Here is a 27,489-nt window from a genome sequence, read left to right on the forward strand (position 1 = left end):
GTAGTGGTTGCGTGGCCCTGTAGCGGAGTGTGGAGAGGTCGAAACGCACAACTCCTCGAGCTGCAGTTTGAAGCGAAAAGACTATATTATCTTATCTTACAATCTATGGATACGATGATATTGAATATGGCTTGTTCATGTGCCATTATCTGTTGAGGTGGCCCCTTGCATAATTAAAGTTTTTTTAAATATTTAATTAAAAAATTTGGGGTTTCTTTAAATTGAAGAATTCTGCATTATTTGGAGGAATTAATTATTTGTGTAAAGGGGGGCAATTTTTTTTTAAGGGGATCTGAGGTTTGTTTAAATTATTGAAGATTTTATTCATTCAAGATGAATAATAAAATTGTTGAAGCTTATCTCAATGAGAGTAATAAGCTTGATGGTTCCAATTACACTAATTGGAAGTTTAAGCTCCAAACCCTACTTGAGGGATAGAATGCCTATGGAATTGCCACCGGTGATGAGATCAAGCCGCCTGCTACAATTGGTGGATCGAATACAGTGTTTCAAGACTAGGAGAAAAGGGAGATGAAGGCAAAGGTGCTACTCAAGTTATCAGTCAAAGATTGCATCATCCCTCACATTCAAGATTGCAAGACAATGAATGATATATGGACGACACTCAAAGAGATGTATGAGATCAGGAACACTAGTTGAACCTTATACCTCGGGAAGAAGATTCTCTCAATCAAGATGGAGGAGAATGAGTCTTTTTCATCATTCATATCCTGGATAAAGTAGGTTAAAGATAAACTGACTGATATCGGTCAGACTGTGGCGAATGATGATCTAGTGACCATTAGCATGAACGACATGATGGATGATTATCAGATGTTCATAACGAGATTGAATGCAAGAGAGAAACCTCCAAGTTTTGAAGAGCTTACTCGGATCTTGCTACAAGAAGAAGAAAGGAGGTTGTCTCTCAAACCTCAAAATCCATATCTTGAATTGATGACCAAGTTCAAGCCGAAAGGGAAAGCAGTGGTTGATCACAAGAAGGGTAGTGTATCACGAAAAAGAACACCACAAGGTATGACCTCGCATAAACATGACTCTGCTCCTAAATGTTTTTATTGTGGAAAGATAGGCCATATTGCTAAATTTTGCCATAAGAAAAAGGCAGATGAGGAGAGGTACAAGCAGAGAAGACATGCAGGTCATGTGGCTGATGCAGATTAGAACCAGGATGTCAGATTATTTATGGCTGAGACTACACTAGCGACCGAGGAGGATGAATCAGATCTTTGGTTTGTAGATTCTGGAGCCTCCTCACATATGATAGGTAAAAAGCAATGGTTCAGAAATTTTAGATAATCCAACACTGGAGTAAAAGTATACCTTGGCGATAATAGAGGGTACGAGATCAAGGGACATGGAGATGTTCTTGTTACTCTGCCTGATGGAAAGATCAAGAATATATCTGATGTGTGGTATGTTCCTAGTATTAAGAAGAACCTGATTTCTGTATCAATGATTACAGATCAAGATCTCAAGGTATAATTCTTTAAATCTTATTGTATCATTAAAGATATGTTGGACCAAATGAAGCCTATTGCTATAGGTATTCGCATAGGAGGACTTTACAAACTGGATGTGAAGAGTACACCACAACAAGCATCGATGTCATCAGATAAGTCTGCTGAAAATTTGTGGCATCATCGACTTGGGCACATCAATTACAGTGACCTTCTTCTGTTGCAAAACAAAGGTATGGTATATGGTCTTCTCGTTTTGAAAAAGTTGCATATTGATTGTGAAGCATGTGCATTCGGTAAACAACATAGAGATGAATTTCCTGTTGTTAAAGTAGGAAACAGAGGGATACACTCGAACTTGTACACATTGATTTGTGTGGCCCTATGCAGACAAGATCGTTAGGTGGGGCCTACTATTTTCTAATCTTCATTGATGATTGTACAAGATTCACATGGGTGTATTTTCTTAGATAGAAGAGTCATTCTTTTGAGTATTTCAAGCAGTTCAGGAACATGATCGAGAAGCAGACAGGAAAGTTCATCATGATTCTTTGATCAGACCAATGCAGAGAATTAAAGAAAGGGGATTTCAATAAATATTGCAAAGAGCATTGGATACAATAGTGGTTTACAACACCTTACACTCTTGAGCAGAATGGAGTAGCTGAGAGGAAAAACAAAACACTGGTGGAGTGTGCTCGCAGTATGTTGAAAGGTAAGAATCTAACTAATGGTTTTTGGGCAGAAGTTGTCAATACTGTAGTGTATTTGAAGAATAGGAGTCCCACTAAAAGTCTTGATTATAAAACTCCTTTTGAAGCATTGTTTGGCTTCAAGCCTGTAGTAAGTCACCTTAGAGTATTTGGTTGTAAAGCTTTTGCACATGTTCCCAAAGAAAATAGGAAGAAGTTAGATTCAAAGGCCATTAAATGTACCTTCATTGGATACTGCAGTGAGTATAAGGCATATAATTGTTTGATCCTTCTACTCACAAGGTGTTTGTTAGTAGAGACGTAGTATTCCATGAACATGTTGATGATGTAAATCCTGTTCAAGATAATGAAGAATGGCATGTACCCTTACTTTCAGAAGAGGATGTTGAAACAGGGATCAGTGAGCAACAGTGGCAGTAGCGGCAGGATAAAGAGGAGGAAATTGAGTTCAGTCAACAAAGAGAAGAACGGAGCAGAATAATTGACACCCCACCACTCAGGAGATCTAGCAGGCCAAAACAGTTACCAGCTCGATATAGGGATTGTGCGCTCATGACTGGTATGTTAAACATTGCAGAACCTTCTAATTTTATGAAGCTAGTAAGAGTTCTGAATGGAAGGAAGAAATGAAGGAGGAATATGAATCTATTATTAAGAATAATACTTGGGATCTAGTAAAACTTCCTCATGATAAAAAACCCATAGGTTGCAGATGGTTATTTAAGTTGAAATTTAAAGTAGATGGGTTTATTGATAAGTATAAAGCAAGGTTCATTGAAAAGGGGTATTCCCAGAAAGAAGGTATTGATTTTGAGGAAACATTTGCCCTTGTTGCAAAATTAGATACCATTAGATTGATTATTGCTTTAGCCACTAAGCATCATTGGAAAATACATCAATTAGATGTTAAATCTGCTTTCTTAAATGGTGATTTAAAAGAAGAAGTATACTTAGTGCAGCCTAAGGGGTTTGTTAAGAAGGGAGAAGAGAATTTAGTCTGTAGACTAAAGAAATCTTTATATGGTTTAAAACAAGCTCCTAGATCCTAGTACAACAAAATTGATTCATTTTTCCTCATGCATGGTTATAAACGGAGCAAAAATGATCCTAATTTGTATATTGTGTTTAATGATGAGGGGCAGATAGTGTTGATTTCTTTATATGTAGATGATCTGATCATGACAGGGAGTGCAGACAATCTCATTGAAGAAATCAAGCAGCAGTTATCACAGAAATTTGGGATGAAGGACCTTGGAGAAATGCATTACTGTTTGGGTCTAGAAGTCTGGAGAGATTCAAGCCAAAATTTCTTGTCCCGAGTTAAGTATGCTAAGAGTTTGTTGACTAAATTTAAAATGGATGAGTGCAAGGCTGCATTTTTACCTTTATAGCAGAACAACAAACTTCAGGTGAATGATGGTTCGAAATATGCAGATGCAACATTGTACAAACAGTTGGTTGGTATTCTTATCTATTTGGCTACAACGAGACCAGATCTAGCATATGCAGTGAGTGTTTTGAGTCATTTCATGACTCAGCCTCATGAGAACCATTGGCTTGCAACGAAAGGAGTACTGAGGTATCTGCAAGGAACTTCAGACTTTGGTATTTTGTATTCTGACTCATTTGATGTTAGTTTGATAGGTTATACAGACTCTGATTGGGCGGGAAATTTAGATTATAGAAGATCAATTACAGGTTATGCCTTTAGCATTGGGTCTGGGTTCATCTCTTAGTGCAGCAAGAAGCAACATATTGTAGCCTTATCCTCAATAGAAGCAGAATATCAAGCTATGTGTATAGCAGCATGTGAGGTGGTTTGGTTGCGCAGACTTCTCCAAGATGCAAGGGAAGAACAGATAGAAGCTACAGTTATCAATTGTGATAATCAAAGTTCCAAAAAACTGGCTTACAATCCCGTGTTTCATAAAACCACTAAACACATATACACTCAATTTCATTTTGTTAGGGAAAATGTGCAGTCCAAAGAGATTTTTGTTGAGTATTTTAATTCTTGTGATAATATGGCTGATATATTTACTAAGCCTCTGGGAAGACTGAAGTTTGAGTTGTTTAGAGACATATTAGGTGTGTTTAAAAACCCTTTCTCTATTAAGGGGGAGTGTTATAATTAATGGAGAATAGGTTATTATTGTTACGTAGTTGTGCATTCTACTTTTCATAGTCATTCAGTTTCTATTATTCAGGGATATGATTTGTTGTCCCTAACAAATTGTATCTATTTATTATTGAAGATTAATGTGAAGTCAGGGTGGCGTTTTGCTTGTAGGAGCTCCTGGTGACCCGCACCTATGAGCTCCTCTTGTGTTGGTTTGTCATTTCACGTCTTCTATGTGCAACTCTTGACATGGTCGACCCTACTTACTACTTTGCATACATAACACCTTCCAGGCTTTGCTTGGTTCAGGCCAACCCATTGACTTAGGATGACATGCATCACAATATGCTATCAGATATACAAATATATAACAAACTTGCATCAACACAAACATATCTCTAAACCAACTGCAAGTAGTAATAATAATTCGGATTGTAAGGGAAGCCACATCAGATTCATAGATAAGTGACTTTTATTTTGCAAGTATTAACAATAAGAATGGTTGTACAACAAATTTTTGTTAGACTAATTCAAGTATGATTATTGATTTTTGTTGTTACAATTTATGTGTGCAAGTTAATACAATTTTACCATTTCCCTTCCTGAAATTGCCACAAATTATATTGAATGGTCATAATTTATTGATTGGAAACTGAGTTGCATTCTTTGCAATGGGATGGCCGGTAAGAAAACCCTATTTTTTTCCCACACAAAACACGCTCAAAGAGGGTAAATTTGGTTGTTCATAGAGGGTAAATTTGGTTGCAAAAGTTTAGACACTTTTTAAATGGACAATTTTGATTCAGGATCTGATTATCCTGAATGGTCATAATCGAATGGCTAGAAACAAAGCTACAAATCTATTTTGTTTGCACTGGGATGAATGGCAAGGAAACCCTATAATTATTTCAGATTCTAGTTATTATTCCAATTATTTCTTTTTGGATCTTGCCTACATTTTTTTCTTTCTTTGATGAGTAGCTCGCTATTTACACGATTATAGCTCATCATTTACAAGAGTATAAGCTTTCTCATCTGGTATGTTAAAAAAAAAAACAAAAACGAAGAGAAGGAGAGGCAAAAAAAATTCAGGAGAACTAGAGGCAAAAATATAGAGCAATCACATACCAGCGTCAATTGCAGGAGAAGCATAGAAAGATCCAAAAGCAATTGCCGAGTTGCATATCTCTCCGTATCTGCTATAAAGACACCCTCCAGGTAAGGCAAAGGAATGCGATATCTCAGCTAGAGGATTGCCAGGACGCTGTGGGTACGAAAACCGGGGAACTCCCAAAGTACAAATGTCACAAATTCCAAAACCAAAGACCCAAAAGAGACCCAGGTGTCACATAGATTGAAAGGAAATGTAAATGGGAGTTTATTAAGGAAAATCCAAGTATTCAAGGGAATCACAGAGTCCATCTTTATCTGGTCTTTTAGATATACGCTAACTTATTTATGCATTGTATAACAAACTTGTATGATCGTAGTGTCGATTGGGTTTCTCCGTTATGTTGGTGGCATTTCCATGCTAGTAGGAGCACCTGCTAAACCATCATCCTTTCCCGATCAAGGTACTAATGCCTGCCAATCGAACAACCTACCAATGATTGGTCGTTGGAATTGCCGAATAGCGGGGACCCGTAGGCTTGAGGGCCCGACTGCTAAGTAAATGAAGGTTCTGGGCCTCTCTCCCAGCTCCAATCGAACCGGATGTGGCCAGAGTGCTCGCGTCTGAGGCTATCGCTTCCATCCATCCAGCTATCCCATAAGAACCACCTTCTGTCCCGTCATCCGTCCGGAACCAGCCGATCTCATTAGTGGGTTATGTCTCCCCGATGCAATAGCAGATGCAGATCGATCAGCCAGTCAAGTGGTGCGAGTAGTACGGAACGAGTCCCAAATGCGAGTGGAGTCTACGGAACGAGGCCGAAGGCAGTTATTCTGGTATTGTATTCATAACGAGAACTCTTTCCCAAAGCAAGGAAGACAAGCATGCTATAAGATTCGTTTTGGTATTCACTAGCCAACCAAGGGAGACCAGAGAGCAAGGAAACAAAGCAAGATAGAAAGGCTAGCAAGGGAGGTAGACCGGGATACTCCTCAGCTCTTGAAAAGAAGGAAGCTCATACTCATCCAGGCAAGAACAAAGGCAGGACATCTATGTTTATCCAATACATTAGGCAAATGACCCGGGAGCAGTAGGATAAAAGCAAAAGTTAAGATAACACCAGAACTGAGGGCAGATCAAGACCCCGTAACAACACTAACCATAAAATAGCACCGATATGTTGGCATGTTACAACTTCTCCTGGCATCCATCCTCCATGCCTTGCATGGTTGTTTTCAGAATAGAGTAGTAAGGCACGTGACCTTCATGTGGGGTCCACATGGTTCATGAAGGTTGTAGTTTAAAAGTTTTGTTCGATAAAGCACTTTTTTCACTTATAATATTTGCATGGCTTACAAGTGCCTCACTATGAATTCTTGGTTTATAATTGTTAGTTTTAATATTGATGCTCACAAATAATGTGTTGGTACTCATTTGCAGAGTCTATAATTAGCACAATGGGCTTAACTAGAAATATTTGTATTCATATCAACCCTATGTATTACATAAGAAATAATCTCCTTTTGTGTTGTATTGAAACTTTGTGTAATGGCATTATTATATGGATGTCTTTAACATTAATGTGAATGAAAGAAATCGTGGTTAAGTGTTTTGTTGGTTTCTTTGACCTGAATGTCATGCATCAAAAAAACCTTTTTGTCCCACTATGCATTTCACTATCGTTAATTTGACACTGATGGTCTAAAAGGTATTCCATTCCAAGCTGCATTATGGATGTGTTAAATAGAAAATATCATTTTTCCAGTACTGATATTGAATTAGCTAGGTTTTATAGTTTATTATGATCTCAATTGAAAATTTAAGAGAGAGCCGGTTATGGTTAGATTGAATGTTCTTGTATCATTGTAAAACTTTTTTTTATATTTTATAATTTAGATCTGGATGGAGCTCCCAGGAAATGAGTTGTCACTGTTTGTATCTTTTCCCATAAGATATCCATGACAGTTCTTAGAGCATATTTTCTCGGGTGCTTATTTATGATATCTTCCATCTCTACTTGCATCTGATCTCGAGATGCCTTGTAATCATCAACTATTTCTTTTTGCTTTTTCATCGTGTCTTACAGGACTTATACATCGACTTCCTTTTATATTAATACTGCTTTAAGCTTCTCATCTCAACATATGATATTGACATGGTTGACACTGCCCTTGTTAGTGGTCTCAATGACTGGGGCATGTTGGGAAGAAGAACATTCCTACACACTCATAACCTCTACCTCAAAAAACAAAATCCTGTCCTGGTACTCCTGAGACCACTGTTGGACTTCCTGCAATTTTTTTAGAAACTTACGACTCTCATATCAAGCTATAAGCAACTCAGAAGTGTGGACCAGGTAGGCATCAAGGGCTTTGACACTCTTTCTTTTGCATGGCCATTATTTGTTTGTCCTTTTCTTCTAGCAACTCCTTCATGTGATAATAATCTTGAGGATTGGTGCTAAGAAGAGCAACTTTCTACTTGAAGTCTCTAACCCTACTGGCTATGCAATACATTTTTCAGTTGTAGATGCAAGTCCATTTTGTCCTTGTAGTGCAGTTGATCCAATCAACTAGATCAACAATGACAAGGTAGAAAAGAGAAGCTTAGAGGGACTGGATATATGATATGGCAACGATCTTAAAGCAAATGTGTTTTCATTGTTATTTACAAGTTTTAAATAAAGGCCTTAGCCTGGTGATTAGTCAACAAGACAGAATGGTCAGAGGATTAAACATGTGGAATTTTCCACTTTTATACCTTAACAATAGAAAGTTAATATTTCATTCAAGTATTTGCATTCAGATTTGATTTTCAGGAACTTGGGTGGTCAGTTTCATAGGAGAAGTTGCACCATTGGCCAAAAAACCACAAATTTATGAAGAAATTCCATTAGTTACCGATTTCACACATCGAGGTCCTAGTAAGGGTGGGTTGTAGCTAGTTTAAGGGAAAACACACCCGACTAGTAGATGCCAAAAATGCATTCCCCCATTAAAAGAGTTAAAGAAAATCACTTTTGCTTAAAGTTGTGGAGTTTTGAATCCAAAAACAAATGAACCATTTTGAATCCAAAAACAAATGAACCAAACCTTGCAATACTAGAAACATGACATTGCAATAAACACCTTAACAATATAGCTAATGTTTGATTCAAGAATTTGCTTTCAGATTACCAATAATTCAGATTTTGAATTTGCTTTCAGATTACCAATAGTTCAAATTTCATCGGAAACTACTTAGCTAAATACTAAATATATATTATATCAACTTCAAAATACCTTTTTTAAACTAATATAATATTTCAGATCAAACTGCAAGTTTATAATAGAAATATTGAGACTTTTAGATGCAAGTCAGTTGCACCATGTTTACAAAGTCACCAACAAATATATTGCTCAATGCTTACATAATCCTAGATACATTATTTACATGGCACCTTTATTAGAGATTTCATGTCGACTTATGAAAGTGGCCAACTTTCTGAAAATATTGTAACATTAATTTATCACTTTAAGCTTGAATCCATGGGTAGGAACAGAAAGACTAGTTTCAGGTCCTATTAACAAGCATATTCCTGATCTAAAGCTTACAGTGTACAACATCTTATCGGTTTTATTAGCCACCTTATTATACTTATTTGACATATCACTGCATCTGGGGTCCATTTCAGTAGGCCGACACCTACCTACTATTAATTATATCAGTATGTACAAGAGCTAAGGGGTTGGAGCTCCCTTCTAGCAGAAGCTGGAAAACGAGTGAAGGTTGTAGCCTTCACTCAGTGGATGCCTGTGCACTGGAAAGAGTCTACACCAGTACAAAATTTTTAAACACTTTTAATTAGAAGAAGATTGAAGACTGAAATGACAACGACGGTGGTTTTTTCCCACATTGGGTTTCCACCTAAAAAAATCTTGGTGTTCATGTGTGTTGATTTATTCTAATCTTACTATATCTATTTACTACTTAGTAAAAGCATCAAACTTTGATTTAAGTTCAACAGACAATGAATTAGTTGTTTTACAAGTTTATTATCTATACGTTGGTTTCATTCATTATAGTCATGGACATACGTTGTTTTGTTTATGTAAAATTGCGTATACAGTTTGAAAAAGAAAATTATTATTGTGAAAGTTTAAATACTGATTAACCCCCCCCCCCCCCCTTAGTGTTTTTCCCAAAAATTAGCATGTCCTTGAGAAGGAGCTTGGTCGCTTAAAGGAAGATCTCTCAAGATGAGAAATCAAGATGGAATGGCATCTGTCAGACCACTACTCTTCAATGGAAATAACTTGGCATATTGGAAGATAAGAACCAGAGCATATCTTCAGTCACTTGGAGCTGATGTTTGGGCAATTGTGGAAGGAGGATACCAATATCCAGCAGCAGTCCCCACAGATGCAACAGAAAAGAAATCATATGAAACCAATGCCAAAGTCGTCAATGCATTATTGGGAAGTCTATTAGAATCAAAATTCGTCAAAGTCATGCAGTTCAACACAACCAAACAAATATGGGACGAAGGAGACTCCCAAGGAAAATATGCTAAACTCCAAACTCTCAGAATTCAATATGAAACTCTCAAGATGCATAGTGATGAAAGTATTTCTAGTTACTTTTTATGAGTATATGAGATTGTAAATCGTATGAAGAATCTGGGTGAAGAAATAAAGGAGACTACTATAGTAGAGAAAATTTTGAGATCTCTATCTTCTAGATTTGAGTCAAAAGCATCTGCCATTGAAGAGAAGCAGGATCTACAATCTATTACTATTGTTCAAATTTCATGGAATTTTAACTTCCTTTGAAATGAGGAAAGGAGGTCCATCAGAAATCTGAGAAGCCACTTTCAAAGCCTCTACAAAGGGAAAATAAAAGGAAGATCTTAAGGAATCAAGATATATATTAGAAGAATATGAGGTAAACTTTGTGAAGAAACTTCAACTGGGTTCCGGAAGATTTAGAGGTAAGCGTCCCTTCAAAAAACATTTGTTGGACACCTAATCCTCTAAGGGTTGGTGTGGAATTTGAACAACCAAAGGGAGTCCAAGGGACCACTTGGAATATGAAGCAAAGGGTCACTCCTATGTATTATAAATATGTATCATTGTGAATAAGAAAATTAATTCAATGTTTATCTTTCATATTTCCTCCGCCATGTATGTGTTTAACATGGTATTAGAGCAAGCGATATCCTACCCTGCTCATATTTGAGCCACTTGTTTTGTGGCATCTCTGTGCATGTCAGTTCTTCCATCAATTCTACATTTCATGAATGTTTTCTCAGCGAAATTCCAGCTATTATCTCTGCCCTTGTAACTCTGAGTCTGTCATATCTGTCATTATTCTATCATCTGTCCTCTAGTTGGATTACTACTCTACCCTTCCATACGTTACACCTACACCAATGCATTAACTCCCAACTGTTATGCTCTGGTCTGCAAATGCATTGACTCTGGTTTGGTTCAATTCCTCTCCCCACAACTTGTTGTGTTCCACTAGCTCCACTGTGTAATACCACCGCACTACTGATACCACCATGCCACGCTCCAAACCTATGTTCGTCGCTGTTCGAAACCTCCATACGCAACAATTGTTGTGTATTGTCTCTATAATGCAACATACACAACAATCGTTGTGTTTTATCTCCACTGTAATACAACCCATGGTAATACAATTCTAGTTGGGTCCGGCCCCACAATTCTGCGCCCATAACAATACCACGTTGGTCTTGCAATACCACTACCCATCCTAACATTGCTCGACTGTGTTAAACTGAAGTCGGCCCCAAATACGAGTGTGCATTGTATACTATGGCACAAGAAGGGACCATGAAATGGTGCAACCACCGGTTGTGACGGTTGAACTATGTTGCTCCATATGTTGCCCACTGCTGATCCTGAATTTTGTTAGAGAACCCATTGAAGCACGCAAGGAAATGATTAGAGTAGTGTAGAAGTGGTGGTGGTAATCGATACCACCGGTCCAAATAGAGGTATACTCTATGCATATATTACACTTCCATTTTTAATACTTGCAATCAAAACAACATGTCACCCCTTAATCCATGGATTACAACTGATTAGATCGTGTGTTCATGGCCTAGTGTGTTTGAGCCTTGTTATGGTATGTACATTCTTGGGTTCTGTTGAAAGGTCATGCATTGGAATTTTTTTGATGTCGTAGTTTTAAAAGCCTGTTGAATAGTGATCATGTATGGTGAATTCACAACATATATATGAATTATTTACAGTATGATAAGTTGACTGCATATGTGATGGAATCCATTGGAAAGTGCATTGAAGTTTTTAAATACCTTTAATGTGGGCATATGATAACATTTAAAAGGTTGTTGTATATATGAGTTGATTTTTTAAAAGGGAGCCTTATGGTATAGATAATGGTGGATATATATATTTTTTCATACATATTAAATTTGAACCTTGGTTCATATGTTGAGTGATATGTTTTGAAGACCATAAACCGTGAGCACATTGGCCCTTTTATATGGTATATAATGTGAAGGCCATGCGTTATATGTGATGAACATATCATAGGTATAGGTATGTATGGCATGACATGAAAGTAATATGTAATATGGTATGTGGGATTTTCTCTTTTTTTATGGCCATATCTCATATGGTATGAAATTGCATGGTATATGGAGGTATATTGAGAGCCTACATACTTGAAGATTTTTTGAAGACAAAGTAGTACGCCAATCAATTTTTTTTGCAGTGACATTATTGTGAAATGGATAGAATGGGCGTTGTATTAGAATTATTGAATACTCTAATACATTCTACTATGGACAATACAATTATGATTGATAAAGTCATTCTCATAGACATTCAATCCTGTTTGCAAAATGCACAAGAAAACATTGAATTTGTGCAACTTGAGTCACAATTACAACGAGATGAGTTACAATAGAAAATGCATCAGCAACAAGAATTTTAAGTTGTTGATTCAATTCCCAGTTCAAGTGAAAATTTGCATGCAAATGTAGAAATTCAGAATACACTTCCCAAGCAAATCATTAGACCTTGGGAAGAGCTTGTCCATAACAAGCGCAGAACTGGTCTTGGATATGAAAAGGATGTTTCCTTTCATATTCCAAATTACTCAAAGCCCATCTAGTTTCAGAGTGCTGGATTTCTTCATGACATCTCACCTTCAGCTGTTTTAGATTCTGGTCCTCTTCCATAATAGCCACAACAAGTTGTTAAATGCCAACACTGTGACCGAGTTGGCCATATGAAATATCATTGTTTTGATCTTCATCCATGTGAGAATTTTCATAAAACCAATCATTCTTCAAACAAATTCTTCAAAAACAAGCCTCCTACAAGAACAAAGATTCATCTTGGATGGATCGCTTCTTGGAAATGGGCATCAACAACTAAGAAGATATTTCAATCATATGTCAGAACTTGTTCTAGAGTATTGAATAGTCTTGAATTTGAGTTTTATCCATCATCCCACTTTGTATCTGATAGGGGGGGAAGTGATGGTCATCTACAAACTTGATAGCCACATCAAGCGAGCCTGAGCCACAACTTGCCATACCAGATTCAGAATTGTATCCAGAAACAAAGATGCCCTAAGCATGCCTTTAGTTGGTGATGCCTTTTCAAAGAATTGGGGACACTTCCTTCAGTAGAAGACTTTAGCTTCTTGCCAGTTTTGGAAGAGTTCCAGGAATTGCATTAAGCATTCCAGAGTTGGTAGTAATCCTTAAACCATCACAGGTTGAGACCTCCCTTTTCAGGTTGAGGTTCTCCCTTTTTATGCGAGGTGAGCCCTCCCTTTCAAGGTTGAAGGTTTCCCTCTTCAAAACGTGAGGAGAATTTCCTCTAGCAGAAGACTTCATATATATAGTTCGTGCTCATTATAATCCAATGGTGAACATCAATAGAAGCACTAACCAAAAGGTGAACAATACCAAAAGATTTTATGGTCACATAAGCTTCTACTTTAATGGACAATGCTTTTCATGCCATAACTTTGGTCATAAGGCATCTCAATGTGTTGCTTACAAAACTATCATGGCTATAGATGCAAGAAAATAAAGGAGCGTGACAGGAATCAAGAAAAGCTCTTATAATAACTTTTCACGTCTTGAAGATGAAATTGAATGTTGACTTTGCAATAGCTTTGGTCATGAAGAACCTAAATGTGGGAGCAAATTTCGGCCAACATATCAAAAGGAGCAAACATCATCAAACTCCAAGGTATGGAAAAAGATGGAATTACAATAAAAAAGATGTGGCATAGCTTTGTTTACAGAGGGACAAGAAAATCAGTGGTACATTGATAGCGGATGCTCAAAACACATGACATGTGATAAATATAAACTCATTTCATGCAATGCTTTAGAAAAGTAAAATAGTGTCTCTTTTGGAAATTACTCACCAACTGTCATTAAGGGTAAAGGTTCTGTTTATTTAAAAGAAAAGGTTAAATTTGGAAATGTTTTGTATGTTGATGGATTAAAACATAACTTATTTAGTGTTAGTCAAATGTGTGATCAAGGAAATGAAGTTGTGTTTCGATCAAAAGAATGTGTGGTTCATGAACTTGACACAGGAAAGACCATAATCAAAGGTATAAGAGCTCCAACCAATCTATATATGCTAGAAGGAGGTCAAGAACAATGTTATCTAAGAAAAACAGAAGAGAACTAGTTATGGCACAAAAGATTGGGGAATCTAAGCTTCTCTCAAATAAGAAAATCATGCAGCTCAAGGTTGTTCGTGATCTTCCAGATATCATCATCCCAAAAAGTACCATCTGCAAACCATGTCAATTTGGTAAGAAAACTAGAGTTCAATTCAATGCCAAAGAAGGATAAGCAAGTAAGCCTCTCAAAATCATTCATACTGATTTGTGTGGACCAACAAGGAAAAATTCACCTCGTGGAGAAGAATACTACATTTTATTCGTTGATGATTTCTCTAGAATGTGTTGGATTGGCATACTAAAGCATAAAGATGAAGCATTTGAAAATTTTAAGGTCTTCAAAGCTTTAGTTGAAAATGAATTAGATCTAAAAATAAAATGTCTCAGATCTGATCAGGGAGGAGAATTCATATTAGATGAATTTTTTCAATTTTTGTACAACATGGAATAAAGAGACAATTCTCTATTGCCAGAACTCCACAACAAAATGGTGTGGCAAAAAGAATGAATAGAAAAATTCAAGAAATGGCTCGAGCTATGCTTGATGAGTCTAGAACTTCTGACACCTTCTGGGGTGAAGCTGCACATACTGCAGTAAATATTCTCAACAAAGCTCATGTACATGTAAATAGTGATAAAACTCCATATGAACTTTGGTATGGTATGATTCCCACTGTAAAACACTTCAAAGTTTTTGGAATAAAATGTTTCATCAAAAATACTGATGAAAAACTTGGTAAGTTTGAACCCAGAGAAAATGAAGGAATATTTCTTGGTTATTCATCTAGAAATAAAGGATACAAATGTTATAATAAGAGACTTTGAAAAATTGTTGAACGCATTGATGCTGTAATCGATGAAGAATACAAAAATCCGAAATAGGTGACATCAACAAAAGAAGATGATAATAATGAAGATGGTGAATGCTTTCCCATGTCAAATCAAAATGATATAGAGGAAGAAACCAATGAAGCATTAGAAGAAGATACATATGATATAGAAAAGGCTCCATCTAGGTATGTTCAAAAGAATCATCAAGAATATAAAATTCTAGGAGAAAAAGGGTCTGGAGTACAAACAAGAATAACTATTGTAGGATCTCCTAGTTATCTAGTCTTATTATCCTCCATAGAACCACAAAATGTAAATCAAGTTGGCAAAGATGAATGTTGGGTTAAGGCCATGAATGAAGAACTTGACCAAATTGAAAATAATGATACTTGGGAATTAGTTCTCAGACCTCATGATAAAAATGTTATTGGGACAAAATGGATATTCAAGAATAAGTTGAATGAAAATGGAGAGGTAATTAGGAATAAAGCAAGGCCTGTTTGTAAAGGTTATGCACAACAAGAAGGTATATACTTTAAAGAAACTTTTGCACCTGTAGCTAGACTTGAAGCCATAATAATGTTTCTTGCTCTTTCAAGTTTTCGAAAATTCAAAGTTTATCAAATGGATGTAAACTCCGCATTTCTTAATGGAGATCTAGAAGAAGAAGTATACGTTGAACAACCAAAAGGATTCATTCTAGAAAATGATGCAAATCTTGTATGCAAACTCAAAAATGCTTTATATGGATTGAAACAAGCTCTGAGGGCATGGTATTATCGTCTTAACAAATATCTTCAAGAATAAGGCTTCACAAAAGGATTCGCAGACAACAACTTATATACAAAAATTGAGAATGATAAACTGCTAATCATTGTTGTTTATGTTGATGATATCATCTTTGGAAGTAATGAAGAATATTGAGTCAAAATTTTGCTTCTATTATGCAGCAAGAATTTGAAATGTATTTACTTGGAGAACTAACCTATTTTCTTGGTCTACAAGTGCAACAAACAAATGGTATCCTTCTTTCACAAACTAAATACCTCAAGTAGATTATAAAGAAGTACGGAATGGAAGATTCCAAACCAGTATGTACTCCAATAGTAACAGGATGTAGTCTCCTTTCTAATGATTATTCTCCCACAGTGAATCAACTAGAGTACAGATCTATGATTGGACGTATACTTTATCTAGTAGGTACCAAAGAAGATATCATGCATGTGGTAGGAATTGTTGGAAAATTCCAAACCAATACGAAGGAATCACATATTTAGGCAGTAAAGAGAATATTCAAATATCTCCAAGGAACTCAAAACTTTGGTCTATGGTATCCTAAAGATACAAATCTCACCCTTCATGCATATACAAATGCGGATTGGGTTGGGAATGTTGATGACTGAAAAAGCATTAGTGGAGGTGCATTTTATATGGGATCATGATTAGTATCTTGGTTCAGCTAGAAAAAAAGTTTGATTGCCTTATCTATAGCAGAAGAAGAATATGTGGCTACTACATCTTGTTGCACATAACTTCTCTCGACAATGCAAACATTACAAGATATTCAAATTAAATGTTCTCCACCCATCTCCATCCGATGTGACAATAGAAGTGCTATTAGTATTTCGAAAAATCATGTTATGCACTTGTTGATAGTTCTGGACCCGCCAACATTCAGGGGATCACCCTAATATGAAGTCCCAACTAGACCTCACACTGTTTGGTGTTATGCTCTTAACCGAAAAAAAGATACCCAAATACATAATATGCGAAGAAAGATACCCAGAACATAGAATAATGAGAGACAACAACAAATATTTTATTATTCAGAAAGCAATGTTGACTAGCCTCTTCGAGGGGGCAACCTCCAATAGAGCAGAGCTCGATACAAAAATAAGACACAATGCTCCTCACAGGGAGTCTCTATCCTTTATATATGACTCATACATGCAATACCAAGGATCAATACCATGGTTTTATTAATACCATTTATCTAATACTACGACCCATTTGCAACTAACTGTGGTCCCACCATTAATTGCGGGTTAACCACTTACAATTATTAATAAGGGCTTTATTGACTCTTGACTATCACTCGATCCCATTACATAAATAAGGGGGTTAGGGTGGGACCCTAACATGCCCTCCTCCTTAAGACTAGCCTTGTCCTCAAGGCTGAAGCTGCGGAAACTACAGAAGAATAGTGGTTAGTTCCCAAGTTGCATCTTTCGGAGAGGTGTCTTTCCACTTGACGAGGACTTCCCTAATCATGCGGCCTGGCAGGTGCCTGTCTCGTGTGTGTACGACCTATTCAGGTTGGAGCCAGATTGACCCTTCTTCATCCAATTCAGGTAGACTGGTTTGAATTCTGCAATTTTTCCCAATCACTTTCTTGAGGCATGAGACATGGAAAACTGGATGGATTTTTGCAGTAGGTGGCAAAGCCAACTTGTAAGCCACTTCTCCAATGCGCTGAAGTACTTGATATGGTCTGTAGAATTTTGGAGATAGTTTCTGACAACCCTTGTCTTTGAGTGATGTTTTCTTATATGGTTGTAGCCTCAAAAATACCTGATCCCCTTCTTGAAATTGGTGCTCTGAGCAATGCTGGTATACCTATTGCTTCATGTGGTTTTAAGCTTGATGAAGATTCTCTCTAAGATTGGCGAGCATGGTTGCGCGGTGTTGTAGGAGTTGATCCACTGCTTGTACCTTTGAGCACCCCTTGATATAAGAAGTAGGGGAAGAAGGGAGTTGACCATATACTGCTTCATAGGGAGTCATTTTGGTGGTGGCATGATAGTTGGTGTTATACTACCATTCAGCCAAAGGTAACCACTGTACCCAAAGATGTTGCTTTTCTGAAGTGAAACACCTAAGGTAGGTTTCCAGACATTTGTTGACGGCTTCAGTTTGGCCATCCGTTTGCGGATGATAGGAAGTACCGAGTTTTAGTTGAGTGCCTTGTAGCTTGAAGAGTTCCTGCCAAAAATTAATGGTGAAGATCGGGTCGCGATCGGACACAATAGAAGTGGGCATGCCATGCAATTTGAAGATCTGATCCATGAAAGATTGAGCGACCAAAGTCGGCGTAAATGGGTGGGGTAGGGCGCAAAAATGAGCATACTTCGAAAGTCTGTCCACAACCACCATGATGACTAACTTGTTTCCTGACTTTGGAAGGCCTGTAATGAAATCCATAGAAACCTCCGTCCAAATTGATGTCGGGATGGGCAACAATTGTAATGTGCTTGGTGTGTTGACGATCTCCCCTTTGTGGCGTTGATAGACATCGCATTCTGCTACTAAAGTAAGGATATCCTGGTGGGCTCCAGTATTGCAACAATAATGCTGCAACTCCTGGGACTCCCTTCTTTACTTTTATCAACCCGGTAGTTCGTAACAAACTTGGAAGCGACGGTGCTGTATGCACAAGTACTAGCTCTTGCCGCAGCTGTCACTTGGTCAGCTGGCACAAGTCCACTAGGGGCTTAAGCCAACTTCTATGAGCTCTTAGAAGAAGCTTTTTAATTGATGGATGAAAGCTAACTCAAAGGAAGCTAATCTACTTGCGGAAAGAAACTGAAAGCCAAAAAGTAACGCAAACCCTAACAAACCCTAATTCTACCAGCTAGTCCTACTGATGCAAAGGAGAGAATGCAAACTACTGGAAGGGATGCCATTACTTCTATGAAGGTAAAATACATGTGTCTAGACTACCTCTACTTGAAGAAAACATCTTTTTGTATTTTTGAATAAGTTATTAGAATTATCATGCATGTGCTTTTAACTGGCTTTTTACTATGCAGGGGTGGATTAAGGAGGAGAAATGCTTGGAAAAGGTTGGGAAGGTTCAGAGAGGGTCTAAGGAGTCCCTAACACCCTTCCGGAGAGTTTCACAAAGTTTGGCTATCAAGAAACCTCATTTGTGAGCTTCTACAGGAAGTCTGCAGGGGTTCTATAGGATGTTCAGAGATTTCTACAGGATGTTCAGAAATTTCTACAGGATGTTTAAAAAGTGGATTTTAGAGGATGGGTGAGTGAGGGAAGATGCATGAATGGATCGGGAGGTAGGATAGGGGCCGGAGTGACCCAGGGACTGGTGTATGGAGTGGTGAGAGGGTGTAGAAGGCTGACTTAGCTTAAAAAAGGCTAAGACAATGATGGAGCAAGAAGGTAGGGTTACGTGGGCAAAAGGACATGTGTGAGACAAGGAACCTAGCTAGGGGATGGAACAGCTGGCTCTGATGAAGCTTAGGTAGATGAGAGAGTGGTAGAGATGCCCTGCACGGTGTACATTTAATCGAATCAACAAAGTCTTACAAATAATCAAAGTCCTAGCTAATCTAATCTAATTGTCAATAAAATGAATGAACAACAGCTTTATTTGGAAAGAAAACCATGTACATCAATCATGCAAAGAAACATTTCAGAGATCTGAACCCATAACTAATTTTTGCAAAGGAAAACAGTACACTAAGGATTGCATGGTCAAGAAAACTAGTGTTTTTGTTGGGGCAACACTGTTTCTTCAATTCCAGCCCCTGATCCAATAAGGATGAGGTGAAACTGAGAGTGTTGTTGACCCTTTTCTTGGAGATTTTTTCTTGTTATTATCCTACCAATCTATTTTAAACATCTGAAGCAATTCTATTCATAAACAGTGACCTATTTAACCAACACAACTAAATCTGCCCAACGGAAATACGTTTCAAATGCATAAAAGGAAAACAACGATGCATAAAGGAAAGGTAACAGTACAAAAAGGAAGCCCTAGGCTCTCAGGTTGGGCCCAACCCTGAGAGATATGGCTCCTATAGAAAACTCAAAGTTGATATAAAATCGGACTGCTTCTCATTATCAAAAAATAGTCATAAGTCAAGAGTTATGCCAAAATGGCTACAAGAGAACAAAGTAAAGCTAACAGCACTGTAGTGCAAAATATGCAATGGTTTCAAAAGTCCCTTACGAAGGCTGAGGCCTTAAAATTTATACACCACAAGGGCCCTAGATGGCCTCCTAAATCTATGGGACTTGGCTGTCCAAACTGTGAGTAGACGACCCCTTCCAAAATCTGCTTGGCTGCCTTCTAGATCTGGTTTTGGTGGTCTTTGGAGCTCGGAGTTGGGGGTGAAGATCCGGAGGAAGGGCTATTTAATGCCATAGACAACCCCCCTACGAATCCTCACCTCAAGCTTGGTTGTCTTCTAGCCCATGATTGCTCGGTTTTGCTCCAACATGTGTCAAAAAACCTGAAATGAGCACGTGTTAGCCACCTAGGAAGAGTGACTACCCTTATTCGTACAAATGACATAAACATACTGAAAAGTAATGCATAAGCTATGAAAAATGAAGGATTGAACAAGGACCGAACAAGGATAATTAGGCCAAATGAGCCCAACAAGTTACCAAATTTGGGGCTCATCAGTCCTTTTTCATGCCTTTCCAAAAAAATGATCTTCTGGTGCAAGCATACATCTTCTGAAAGCCTGAATGTCCTGCAATGGGGGATGAGTGCAATTCTGCCAAAATGCGACTTTTGAGGGTGGATGTTGGTGATATTACAACTTTTTCCCTGTAGCGAAGAATCTCATCCTGCCACGAGTAGGCCTTGGTGGAATTTGGATCTACCTGCAATTGAGAAATGAGTTGGGAGAGCCTAGGATGTGAAAACCATTCCCTGCGAGCCTCTTCAATCCATTCTGGAATGGGGAGGGAAATTGCTAGCAGAGTACTTTCCTCCTCAAATTGGCGAGATAATGCATCTGCTACACTATTTTCTTGCCCTTTCTTGTAAATGATCTCATAATCATATCCTAGCATTTTGGTGAGCCATTTATTTTGTTGTGGGGAGGATAGGCGTTGCTCCAAAAAATATTTAAGCCTGTGATGGTCTATGTGGATTTGGAAACGTCGCCCCAATAAGTAAGGTCGCCAGGTCTCTACTACATGTAAGATGGCCATCATTTCCTTCTCGTAGGTAGATTGACCCAGATTCTTCCCACTTAGTTGTTGGCTTGTGAAGGCCAAAGGTCGCCCTTCCTACATTAAGACCGCCCCAATACCTGTACTCGAAGCATCACATTCAATGACAAAAGATTTGGTGAAGTCAGGTAGTGCTAAGACTGGAGTGGAACACATGGCATTTTTTAGAGCTGTAAATGCCTGTTGTGCGTCCTCATTCCAGAAGAATGAATTTTTCTTCAGGAGTTGAGTGAGGGGCTTTGCTATGCGACCATAGTTGCAGACAAATTTACGATAATAGCCTGTGAGACCCAAAAATCCTCTCAAGCTCTTCAAGGTCTTAGGTTGAGGCCAATTCTGCATTGCTTGGATCTTTTGGGGTCCACCTTGACACCTTCACGCCCCACAATGTGGCCCAAATACTCAACCTCTTCCATGCCAAAGGAACACTTGGACCTCTTGACAAATAATTTATGCTTGCGGAACAGTTGCAAGAGTAGATCTACATGCTGAAGATGTGCGGCCCAAGTGCAACTATAGATGAGGATGTCATCAAAGAAGACAAGGACAAATTTCCTGAGATATGGTTTGAGAATGTGGTTCATAAGGCTCTGAAAAGTAGAGGGGGCATTACAAAGACCGAATGGCATGACCATGAACTCATAATGGCCTTCATGAGTTTTGAAAGCAGTCTTTGGAATGTCGACTTCCTTCATGCGAATTTGGTGGTAGCCCGAGTGAAGATCCAGCTTAGTGAAGAATTGCGCCCCATTGAGTTCATCCAGCAAATTGTCAACCACCGGGATGGGAAATTTATCTTTTACTGTCAACTTATTGAGGGCCCTGAAGTCTGGACACATCCGCCACTCCCCATCTTTCTTCAGCACCATGACCACCGGTGATGAATAAGGACTAATGCTGGGATGAATGACACATGCTTCCAAAAGTTCCTTGATTATTTTTCTATTTCATTCTTTTGGGTGAACGGATATCTGTATGGGCGCACATTTGGGGGTTGGGCCCTTGGAACCAAGGTGATGCTATGATCATGTTCCCCTCTCGAGGGTGGAAGCTCATGAGGCTTGTCAAAGACCGGCAGATGATTATTTAAAATCTGTTGCATCTCAGGATGAATCGGCAAAGACTTGGTTTCCACTGCCTGGATGGCATTAAATTGACCTATAACTCCATGATGGCCCTTTTTTAGCAATTTTTCCATCCTATGCGAGCTGATGATAGAGGGAGCTCCCGCCTAGAGTCCACAGAGGGTATGTGTGGAGTTTTTCTGCTTAAAACTCATATATAACTCCTGGAAATCCATTGTGATTGACCCAAGAGTGCGAAGCCATTCAGCACTGAGGACAATGTCGTACCCTCCCATGTGTATGGCAAACATGTGGGTCTTCAATTGATAATCCCCCATTTGAAGTTTGACATTTTCACAGCGGCCTTCACATTTCATTGTGCCCCCATCCGCAATTTGGACTTGGAAGTTAGAAACTGCTCGTACAAAACAATGCACTGCTTCCGTGACTTTTTGATGGATGAAATTATGTGTACTTCCACTATCAATCAAGACTACTACTGGGCGATGTTTAATAAAACCTCTGATTTTGAGAGTTTGAGGTGAAGAAATCCCTGCCAAAGCATGCAGCGAAATAACTGGTTCGTTAGGGACATTGTCCTTTTGGTTGTCCTCTTCCACCGCCTCATGTTCCTCCAGTGGTGGGTCTTCCTCCGATGAGCTATAATCAGTGGCATCAATTGGAAAAAATTTGGGCTCCTTGCATTTATGACCTGGGGAGTATTTTTCATCACATTAGTAACATAATCCTTGCTTTCTTCTTTCGACCATTTCTGCAGGTGATACCTTTTGAACCTTAAGTGTTTGAGTCGTGTTGTGAGCCTGTGGGGGCGACCCTTAGCCGTGAAATTTGGGCGATTGTACTGGGATGATAATGCACGTTCCACGTTACGAGCTACCTTACAAGCCTCCGTCCATGTGGGAGGGTGGTGCAGTAAGACGTGGGCTTTTATGGCTTCTTTAAGACCACTGATAAAACATTCCATGTAGAACACATCTGTGAGACCCCTAGTGCAGAAGGCTAAGGCTTCAGAGGCTGTAATATATTCATCCACTGTGCCAGTCTATTGGAGCTTAGTAAGACGACCCAAAAAAGAAGATTCTTGGTCAAAGCATTCTGTAAGAGCTTTTTTGAAGGAGTTCCAAGTCCTAAAAGGTCCATTGCAATGTTGATGCCATTCCCACCATTGCCACCTTTCATTGTCCAAGTACAAGCTCCCCACCATAAGCTCAGTCTCATTATCTAAGATGTTATTCAGATTGAAATGCTGCTCCATTTGTGCTATCCATGCTGCCGGGTGAGAACCATCAAATTTATGCATATCCAACTTGGGAGGTCGCGGACGGGATTGTTGGTGGGGGCGCCCGAGGTGAAGAGAGTGGCTAGACTCACCCTCACTGTGTCCATTGCCAATATATGCCTCCTCATGGGCTTCCTCCTTGCCCGTCAGGATTATGCTCAGGATTAGGCTATTTAGTCGGTCAAGCTGAATGTGGAGGGATTGCAAGGATTCTTCAAGTTTTTCCATCCTTTCATTGGCCATAGCTTGAGCTCTAGTTTTTACTATGCACCGGCCTGATGTTTTTGAAATATGGGACCGCCTAAAAAAAAATTCACTAAGAATTGAATGGTACCACTGTGCTCAGCTCATCGTCCTGATTCTGATGGGCTAGATCACCAATAAGCGCCTCGGGAGATCTCAGATTATTTTTTATTATTTTTTTTACTCCTTCCTTATGAATACTGCAGTCGCCAAATCCTCAAAATGTCAATGCGGCCAAAAGTCCTGCGAAAATTGTACCCCGGTATAGGAACCCCACACAACTACTCAGATCTGGTGGATCTAAGAGATCTGAATGGCGGATCAGATAGCTCTGGGCAGCGAAACAGACTGCTGTTGTGGATCTGATGGATCTAATAGATCAAAATGGTTGGTCTACTAACTCGGAACTGCGGGACTGATGTCTGCTGCTGCTGCACCTCTTTGCGCGCTGATGTGGCAGAGATGATGCGTGATTCCCAGATAGAAAAGGGAACTATGGTCTCGAGTAGTGTCAAGTGATACAGATCGCAATATACATAAGGGTCTGACAGTAGTACTCGGCCCAATGTTTCAGGGCTCTAACTAAGGAGGATCAATCGTACCCTTAGCCGTACAACCCGACTACCTTATCGTATGGGCGAGTAATCTCTCCAAGGTATGTTCTTGGTGTACTGTAGCAACAAGACGGCTGACGGTTTATCTATGGTGAGGTTGCAAAGAAGCTAAGGGGCTTCTGATATACCCAGAAGGTACTTGGAAGATAGTTCGTACGCGGTTTTGTCTAATGCGCTACTACTCGAAGGGGTACCCATAGGGGTTACAAGGGAGTCCAACAAGCGTGGCCACCTCTTGTATTTCCTACGTGTATGCCTCCCCAAATCCACAGGTTTATGCGCTCAACGATAGATCCCATGGTTTAAAGACGCCAGAACACGTCTCTAGCCAAAAAAAAAAAAAATTGCTAAGAAATGGAGATCCCACTGGCCCTGGAAAGTGCTTTGATACCACTTGTTATGCTCTTAACCTGCAAAAAGATACCCAAATGCAGAATATGTGAATAAAGATACCCAAAACATAGAATAATGAGAGACAACAACAAATATTTTATTATTCAGAAAGCAATGTTCACTGGCCTCTTCGAGGGGGCAACCTCCAATAGAGCAGAGCTCGATACAAAAATAAGACACAATGCTCCTCGCAGGGAGTCTCTATCCTTTATATATGACTCATACATGCAATACCAAGGATCAATACCATGGTTTTATTAATACCATCTATCTAATACTACGGCCCATTTGCAACTAACTATGGTCCCGTCATTAGTTGCAGGTTAACCACTTACAATTATTAATATGGGCCTTATTGACTCTTGACTATGACTCGATCCCATTACATAAATGAGGGGGTTAGGGTGGGACCCTAACATTTGGTGTGGGAGTCCCATTCGATATGATGGCCTGATTTCCATTGTCTTAAGGATTTTCCTCAACTCTTTCTTGTCAGCACAGGAGAGTGGTCTTCTTTGTCTTTGGGAAGTGAGGTTTGCGTGCCTAGTGAGTGTAAGTGTACTTGTGTCAATGGTTCTTTCACTGTGAGGGGAAGAGAGTGAAGGTGAGTTCCAAGTTGAAATGGATTAGTCCCAACTCGGCTAGGAACACACAACACAAAAGGACATACATAGCTTCCAGTGGAGCAGTCCACTCGGATGTGACATTCACAACATACAAGGTAAGATCACGCGTACAACACTCACAACTTAGTCTAAATGAGTGCAACAGTTGTTACAATAAGGTTCATGTGAAAGGTCTGTTTGATGTCCGGCAGAGCAATCGACACTGATGGGACAACATTAAAAACATATACAACACATTCCCATTAATAGATTATGCATTACAACAAATGAATCAGTTCAGATGTAGAACACAGGTTAAAACAACATGCATGACAAGTGTTAAAGATCAGTCTTACAACAAATACAATACATGTGTGAAAACGTGATGGCCTATTAACAGGCTTCTGAATTAAGAAAAAGTTCCAAGACACAGTGTTACACCATACATCACTAACCCCGTCAGCGAGGCATTGGAGCCACTACTTACTCCTCAAAGAAAAGATTACACTCTCATGGCTATGTGGGAGGAGCTGAGGTGAAAAGTCCTTTGATGTACAAATGAGGGGGGTATTTATAGGAAAGGGTGAAACTGACCCTTGTGGCTATTTGACTACCCTCATGATCGTTCGACTTCCATGACTTTCCAACTTACATGACTCTATGTTCAACAAGTGGGTCTCTTTGACTTCCACATTACATCAAATTGATTGAAAACAAACCCATAGTGGATATGTGGGCAACATGACTCGTGACTTGACTCGACATGACTTGACATGACAATGCTGGTACAGTTTTGCTACTGCTAGAGTGCATGTCGAGTTGTAGTGTTTCTGAGTGATGGATGTCTTCATGGTGTATCATAAATTCATATCCGCATGGCGAAGTGTGTGGAGTCTTTGATGGTCCTTGGATCACTTGATGAAGCTTTAGCATGTTGTTCCTTGCTTTCATGTTGGAAGGCTTGACAGGCTCACTTATTCGCAAAGGTGCATGTTCATCATGTTCATCTGCTTCGCATGCTTCATTTGTTCATCCATTGGTGAACCTGTCCATCTGCATGTGCTCCCTTTGTTCATCCCGTTCATTGTCTTGACATGTTTGTTGGTGTAACTATACTTGTAGTCACTCATGACAAGATGACATCAAATCCAAAACCTCCTAGTCTACCATGACACATCATCATTCGAATGCAGGTGACCATGACAGGTATTAGGGTTGTGATGCGGGATGATGGCTCCAGGCAACTACTGATGAAAACTGCGCAAGAGTGACTGAGAGATTGAGACAGACAATTTGAGTCGATAGTGACTGTCTACAAAGTTTGGCTCGGTTGGGAAGAAAAATTTCGCAAATTTTGGGAGGGATAGTTCGATGCTCCAAGAGGGCAAGGCAAGCATGCTCTGTGCATTTTCCAGAACAAACATTCAACGAGAGTTGTACAGCCAGATTTGCACAATTTTCCAGAGGAATGGGTTGGGTTGCATGAAGGGTTAGCAGGTAGGGATTTTGCAATTTTTCTAGGAACTACCTGGGAGACTGGCAGCCAGAACTACACAATTCCAATAGGGAACTTCCAGTTAGTTGTTGGGTCACTGGCAGCTAGAACTGCGCAATTCCCAGAGGTAACTACCAGTTGGCTTCATTGGTCACTAGCAACCAAAACTGCACAATTCCTAGAGGGAACTGCCAGTTGGCTGCTAGGGTCACTGGTAGCCAAAACTGCGCAGTTCCGAGAGAGAACTGGAAGTTGGGTTCTCAGTCACTAGCAGCATAAACTGTGGAATTCCTGGAGGGAGCAGGCAGTTTGCTGCTAGGAGCTGCTGGCTGGGAAAACTGCACTGAGGCCGGGAGGACGACCTACTGATCATATCTGTGCAATTTCTGAGCTGAGCTAACTAATGGGTAGCGGAAGGCCTACTCATGATCACTACGCAATTTCTGATATGAATAGTTGGTCGACTGTCCAGATGACTAACTTGGAAAACTGCACAATTTTTTGAAGGAGACAATGACGGGCTCTTGGTGTCTGTCCAGCCTGTCTGTGAAATTTCCTCAGTTATTTGAGCAAGTACAGTCAATAGAATTTGCGCAATTTTTTAGGGGAGTCAGTTCCATGTGACTGTCGGATCCGACTGTTTGGGTGGCCAGCATGAGTGTTGATTGAGTTGCTTGCAGGCAACGCAGCTTGAAAGGACTAACTTGGTGCTTCTGTGTTGTTCTAGTTGATAGTCGATCGAGTCAAAAGTAGGGTGATGGTCCAACTGTTAATGAGGATTTTGGTCATCAGGACTTCAACAAAAATGACCAAGTGTGTGAATAAGCGAAAGATGCATAGGTGATGACAT

Source organism: Pinus tabuliformis, chromosome 1_2 (assembly GCF_031772625.1).
Source record: "Pinus tabuliformis cultivar Carrire ecotype Pingquan chromosome 1_2, CPIR1, whole genome shotgun sequence".
NCBI classification, from domain to species: domain Eukaryota; kingdom Viridiplantae; phylum Streptophyta; class Pinopsida; order Pinales; family Pinaceae; genus Pinus; species Pinus tabuliformis.